Genomic DNA, 7351 nt, shown 5'->3' on the forward strand with positions numbered 1-7351 from the left:
AGCTGCTATGGGAACAAATACATTCAAGCAGCATATTAAAAACTGGGTTGATGTTGTCAATTACATTGGCAAGTAAATATTTGCCAGGGCAAATATTTAATTATAAATCAGATTATTTGACATGGGGGAGATGTGGGAAGCGAAAATTATTTTTTTGCCAGCTAGCTAGCTAGCACACTGCTAGCGGAGAAGCCTACAGCCAACTGGCAGGCACAAAACAAGGTCATGTAAAATAAACCTAAACTTTCATTACATGAAGCTATTTTTAAAATATGCAGTTGGTTTTCATTGAAATTAGTGAACAGTGGTGATGATGTTTTAAAAATTATGTAATTGTCAACGAGAGTTACTGCTAGTCTTATAAGGAGTTGTGGTCAGTCTCAGCGACTCTTTGTGAGACTGTCGTAATATGGACACCGTACATGTAGGTTTTTTAAAACTATTTTTACTAGAACACAAGGTGCTATCAATTGGTGGTTTGAGACTAAAAACAACGAGGAGTGGCAGGTAGCCTAGTGGTTAGAGCGTTGGGCCAGGAATCAAATCCCCGCGCTGACAAGCTAAAAATCTGCCCTTGAACAAGTCAGTTCACTGTAGGCCATCACTGTAAATAAGAATTGGTTCTTAACTGATTTGCCTAGTTAAATAAAAAAAATACTTGTTTCAGTAAATCTGGGAGAAACCCAAAACTAATTTTATATCAATGATAATATACTAGTTACTAGTTACACTATATATACAAAAGTATGTCACTTAAAATGACTAGATTTGGCACACAGCCATGCAATCTCCATAGGAAAAGAAATGTCAGTAGAATGGCATTACTGAAGAGCTCAGTGACTTTCAATGTGGCACTGTCATTTCCAACAAGTCAGTTTGTCAAATTTCTGCCCTGCTACGGCTGCCCCAGTCAACTGTAAGTGCTGTTATTGTGAAGTGGTAGGCCACACAAGCTCACAGAATGGGACCGCTGAGTGCTAAAGCACATAAAATGTAAAAAATATGTCCTCGGTTGCAACACTCACTACCATGTTCCAAATTGCCTCTAGAAGAAACGCCAGCACAATAACTATTTGTCGGGAACTTCATGGGTTTCCATGGCCGAGCAGCTGCACACAAGCCTAAGATCACCATGCACAATGCCAAGCGTCGGCTGGAGTGGTGTAAAGCTCACCGCCATTGGATTATGGAGCAGTGTAAATGCGTTCTGTGGAGTGATGAATCATGGTTCACTATCTGGCAGTCCGACAGACAAATTTCGGTTTGGCGGATGCCAGGAGAACGCTATGCATAGTGCCAATTGTCAATTTTGGTGGAGGAGGAATAATGGTCTGGGGATGTTTTTCATGGTTCGAGCTAGGATCCTTAGTTCCAGTGAAGGGAAATCTTAACGCTACAGCATACAATGACATTCTAGACAATTGTGTGCTTCCAACTTCATAGCAACAGTTTGGGGAAGGCCCTTTCCTGTTTCAGCATGACAATGCCCCTGTGCACAAAGCAAGATCCATATAGAAATGTTTTGTCGAGATCGGTGTGGAAGAACTTGACTGGCATGCACAGAGCCTTGACCTCAACCTCATCAAACACCTTTGGGATGATTTGGATCGCTGACTGCGACCCAGGCCTAATTGCCCAACATCAGTGCCCGACCTCACTAATGCTCTTGTGGCTGGCTGAATGGAAGCAAGTCCCCGCAGCAATGTTCCAACATCTAGTGGAAAGCCTTCCCAGAAGAGTGGAGGCTGTTATGCCAGCAAACGGAGGACCAACTCCATATTAATGCCCATGATTTTGGAATGAGATGTTCAACGAGCAGATGTCCACATACTTGTGGTCATGTAGTGTAGTGTTAAAGTAAAATTAAAGTAGTGTTAAAGTAAAATTCCAGACTGTTAGTTAAACCACAAACGAATTTGAATATTCGCCTAATGTCAGTTTATGTGACAAAACAAGCATTGTACAGTCTAAACCGCTGTGAAATATACAGTATTTCTATAACCAAAAATATTGTGTTTTCAGCTGTTTGAAGCTGGTGTACAAAACCGAAACTTAAGAATGGGAAGCATAGAAATAGCGCACATAGAACATATCTACCACTTCTTAGACCTTCTTTCAATGAGAATGACAGCTCTATAATTAACATTTCCATGTGAATTTGAAAGTATTCAGACTGCTTGACTTTTTTTCACATTTTGTTACGTAATAGCCTTATTCTAAAATAAATTGTTTTTTAAAATCCCTCGTAAATTGACACACAATACCCTATAATGACAAAGTAAAAACAGCTTTTTAGAAATGTTTGTACAAAACTGAAATACCTTATTTGCACAATTATTCAGACTATTTGCTATGAGACTCGAAATTGAGCTCAGGTGCATCCTGTTTCCATTGATCATCCTTGAGACGTATCTACAACAAAGGCACACACCTGTCTATATAAGGTCCCACAGTTGACAGTGCATGTCAGTGCAACAATCAAGCCATTCTCCATAGATCTCAGATACAGGATTGTGTCGAGGCACAGATCTGGGGAAGAGTACCCAAAAATGTATGCAGCATTGAAGGTCCCCAAGAACACAGTGGCCTCCATCATTCTTAAATGGAAGGAGTTTCCCAAAGGCACCTAAAGGAGTCAGACCATGAGAAACAATATGCTCTGGTCTGATGAAACCAAGATCTTTGGCCTGAAAGCCAAGCATCACGTCTGGAGGAAACCTGGCACCAAACCCTATAGTGAAGCATAGGGGTGGCAGCATAATGCTGTGGGGATGTTTCTCAGTGGCAGGGATTGGGAGACTAGTCAGGATCAAGGGAAAGATTAATTAAGCAAAATACAGAGAGATCCTTGATGAAAACCTGCTCCAGAGCACTTCAGGACCTCAGACTGGGGTGAAGGTTCACCTTTCAACAGGACAACGACCCCAAGCACACAGCCAAGACAGTGCAGGAGTGGCTTTGGGACAAGTCCCTGAATGTTCTTGAGTGGCCCAGCCATAGCCCGGACTTGAACCCATTAGAAAACCTCTGGAGAGACCTGACAATAACTGTGCAGCGACGCTCCCCATCCAACCTGGCAGAGCTGGAGAGAAGAAGAATGGGAGAAACTGGTGTGCCAATCTTGTAGCTTCATACTCAAGAAGACTTGAGGCTGTAATCACTGCCAAAGGTGCTTCAACAAAGTACTGAGTAAAGCCTCTGAATACTTATGTAAATATGATTTTATATATATATTTTTTTTAAATATAAATTTGCAAAAAAACAGTTTTTGCTTTGTCATTATGGGTATTGTGTGCAGATTTATGAGGGAAAAAACTATTTAATCTATTTTAGAATAAGGCTGTAACGTAACAAAATGTGGAAAATGTTAAGGGGTCTGAATACTTTCCAAATGCACTGTATTGAAGCTTTAATGTGCTGCATCATAAGTTAAACCATAAACATATATTAATGCACTTCATCATTCAGTACAGGCAGCCTCAACCAGGGTTTGGAATGGGAACAGAACAGAAAACCACCAAATAAACAGAACCAGAACAGACAACGAATGTGATCTATACTGCTGTCATGACTCTCTCTCCTTGGTGAGGAACAAAGGTGCCAGATCAGCGTGGCAGTCAGTAGCCACGCCCCAGTGAGCTCAGAGTTTGTGCCAGTATGATGGAACGCCCCCTTTAGCCAGAGTGCTTAAAAGACCGGCGTGATAGACAGCATGAGCTGAACATTACGAAGTGGTTGGAACCTATGAAAACCAGACCAAGACATGCCGGGTTGCTTCTGGCGTGTAAAGTGGTCGGAAGCTGATGTAACAATGTGCTGGGTTCGTTGTCTGAGTCAGGCGCAGGACACAGGTTCGAGAAAAACACAACAAGTCTTTCCTCAAAATATGAATACAAAAAAAACGGAATATCTTCAACAAGGAAACATCCCGTAAAGAGAAAACCCACCAACACACACAGTAACCCAAAACAATCACGGACAAAACAGAAAGGTAGACGAGAGGTTAAATAAGGAACATAATAAGGGAATAGAAATCAGGTGTGCGTAATCAAGACAAAACAAAAGGAAAAAAGGAAACACGGAAACACGGATCGGTGATGACTAGAAAGCCGGTGACGTCGACCACCGACCTCAGTCGAAGTCGTGACAGTACCCCCCCCCCCCCTTGACGCGCGGCCTCGGGGACGACCCGGAGAACGGGACGCAGGGCGATCCGGACGGAGACGGTGAAACTCCTGTATTAAAGATGGGTCTAGGATGTCCTCCGCCGGTACCCAGCATCGCTCTTCCGGGCCGTACCCCTCCCACTCCACGAGGTACTGAAGGCCCCTCACCCGACGCCTTGAGTCCATGAATGCTCGTACGGTGTACGCCGGGGCCCCCTCGATGTCCAGAGGGGGTGGAGGAACCTCCCGCACCTCAGACTGCTGGAGCGGACCAGCCACCACCGGCCTGAGGAGAGACAGGTGGGAACATGGCTACCTAAGTATGGTTCTCAATCAGAGACAACAATTGACAGCTGCCTCTGATTGGGACCCATTCCAGGCGAAACACATAGAAATACAACACAGAACAAAACACAGAATGAAAAACATAGAATGCCCACCCCAACTCACGCCCTGACCAAACCAAAATAGAGACATAAAAAAGGAACTAAGGTCAGGACGTGACAGTGCCCCCACATAGGTGGTGCCTCTCAAGTGGCGACCATCGCTGCCGACTCCGAACTGGGGACCCTTACCGCGGGCCCCGAATAGGCGGGAGACTCTGGCGGCGCCGGACAGGCGGGAGACTCTGGCGGCGCCGGACAGGCGGGAGACTCTGGCGGCGCCGGACAGGCGGGAGACTCTGGCGGCGCCGGACAGGCGGGAGACTCTGGCGGCGCCGGACAGGCGGGAGACTCTGGCGGCGCCGGACAGGCGGGAGACAGGCGGCGCCGGACAGGCGGGAGACTCTGGCGGCGCCGGACAGGCGGGAGACTCTGCCGGCGCCGGACAGGCGGGAGACTCTGGCGGCGCCGGACAGGCGGGAGACTCTGGCGGCGCTGGAGTGAAGGGCGACTCTGGCGGCTCCAGACAGACGGGCGGCTCTGGCGGCTCCGGACTGACGGGCTGCTCTGGCAGTCCCGGACTGACGGGCGGCTCTGGCAGCTCCGGACTGACATGCGGCTCTGGCAGCTCCGGACTGACAGGCGGCTCTGGCAGCTCCGGACAGACAGGCGGCTCTGGCAGCTCCGGACAGACAGGCGGCTCTGGCAGCTCCGGACAGGCGGGAGGCTCTGGCAGCTCTGGACAGGCGGAAGACTCTGGCAGCTCCGGACAGGAGGGCGGCTCTGGCAGATCCGGACTGGAGGGAGACTTGGTTCTGGGAGCAGGCACAGGACTCACCGGGCTGGGGAGACATACAGGCGGCCTCTTCCTTGGCCGAGGCACCGGATCACTGGGCCGTGGAGGCGCAATGGAGGTCTCGAGCAGCGAGCCTGCACAACCTGTCCTGGCTGGATATCCCCTGTAGCCCGGCAAGTGCGGAGAGTTGGAACAGACCAAACTGGGCTGTGCTGGAGAACCGGGGACACCGTGCGTAGGGCTGGTACGGTATAACAGGGGACAAGGGGACGCACTGGAGACCAGATGTGCTGAGCCGGCATCATCCCTCCTGACTCGATGCCCACTCTAGCCCAGCCGATTCGAGGAGCTGCGATGTAGCGCACCGGGCTATGCGTGACCACTGGGGACACTGTGCGCTTCACCGCATAACACGGTGCCTGCCCGGTCACTCTCTCGCCACGGTAAGCACGGAGAGTTGGCTCAGGTCTCCTACCTGACGCCGCCAATGTCCCCGTGTGCCCCGCCAATGTCCCCGTGTGCCTACCCCAAAACAATTCTGGGGCTGCCTCTCGTGCACGGTACCTCGAGCTAATTCCTCGTAGTGTCGCCGCTCCGCTCTAGCTGCTACCAGCTCCTCTTCGGACGGCTATACTCTCCCGGCTGTGCCCAGGGTCCCTTGCCGTCCAATATTTCCTCCCATGTCCAGGAGTCCATTACACGCTGCTTGGTCCTTTGGTGGTGGGTAGCTCTGTAACGGCTGTCGTGGGTTGAAGAAGGTGAGGACCAAGGTGCAGCATGGTACGTGTTCATCTTTATTTATGAATTGACCACTGAATCAAAAAACAACCAAAGAGAATGAACGAAACCGAAACAGTTATGTCTGGTACAGAATACAAAAACAGAAAACAACTACCCACAAACACAGGTGGGAACAGGCTACCTAAGTATGGTTCTCAATCAGAGACATCGATTGACATTTGCCTCTGATTGGGAACCATACCAACACATAGAAATACAACACACAGAACAAAACATAGAATTAGAATTCCCCAACTCACGCCCTGACCAAACCAAAATAGAGACATAAAAAAGGAACTAAGGTCAGGACGTGACATTAATAATCTGAGACGGCACTCAGAAAATAAATAAAATTATCCGCCATGTTGGAGTCAACAGAAACCAGAAATCACATTATAAATATTCCCTTACCTTTGATGATCTTCATCAGAATGCACTCCCAGGAATCCTAGTTCCACAATAAATGCTTGATTTGTTCGATAATGTCCATTATTTATGTCCAAGTAGCTACTTTTGTTAGGGCTTAGGTATACAAATACAAACGCTCAGGCAGGTCCATCTGAACGTCGGGCGAAAACTTCAAAAAGTTATATTACAGGTCGAAGAAACTTGTCAAACTAAATATAGAATCAATCTTCAGGGTGTTGTTATCATAAAGTGAGTGTTGTTCAATAAAGTTCCAACCGGAGAATTCCTTGGAACGCAGGTCGCTATCATGTGAATTGCGCGTGACCAGGACCTGGCTCTCTGCCAGTAACCTGACTCATTCAGCTCTTATTCAGCACCACAACACAGTAGAAGCCTCATTCAAGTTTCTAAAGATAGTTGACATCTAGTGGAAGCCCTAGGAAGTGCAATGTCATCCATATCCTACTGTGATTTCAATAAGGGCTGGGTTGAAAATCGACCAACCTCAGATTTCTCACCTCCTGTTTGAATTTCTTCTCAGATTTTTGCCTGCCATATGAGTTCTGTTATACTCACAGACATCATTCAAACAGTTTTATAAACTTCAGAGTGTTTTCTATCCAATATTAATAATAATATGCTTATATTAGCAACTGGGACTGAGGAGCAGACCGTTTACTCTGGGCACCTCTATGCACCTTTCATCCAAGCTACTCAATACTGCCCCTGCAGCCATAAGAAGTTTGTTAAGGGCTCGTGAGTAAGCATTTGAAATCAAATCAAATCAAATTTCATTTGTCACATGCACTGAATACAAC

This window comes from Oncorhynchus nerka, linkage group LG15 (assembly GCF_034236695.1).
Source record: "Oncorhynchus nerka isolate Pitt River linkage group LG15, Oner_Uvic_2.0, whole genome shotgun sequence".
Taxonomy (NCBI): Eukaryota; Metazoa; Chordata; class Actinopteri; order Salmoniformes; family Salmonidae; genus Oncorhynchus; species Oncorhynchus nerka.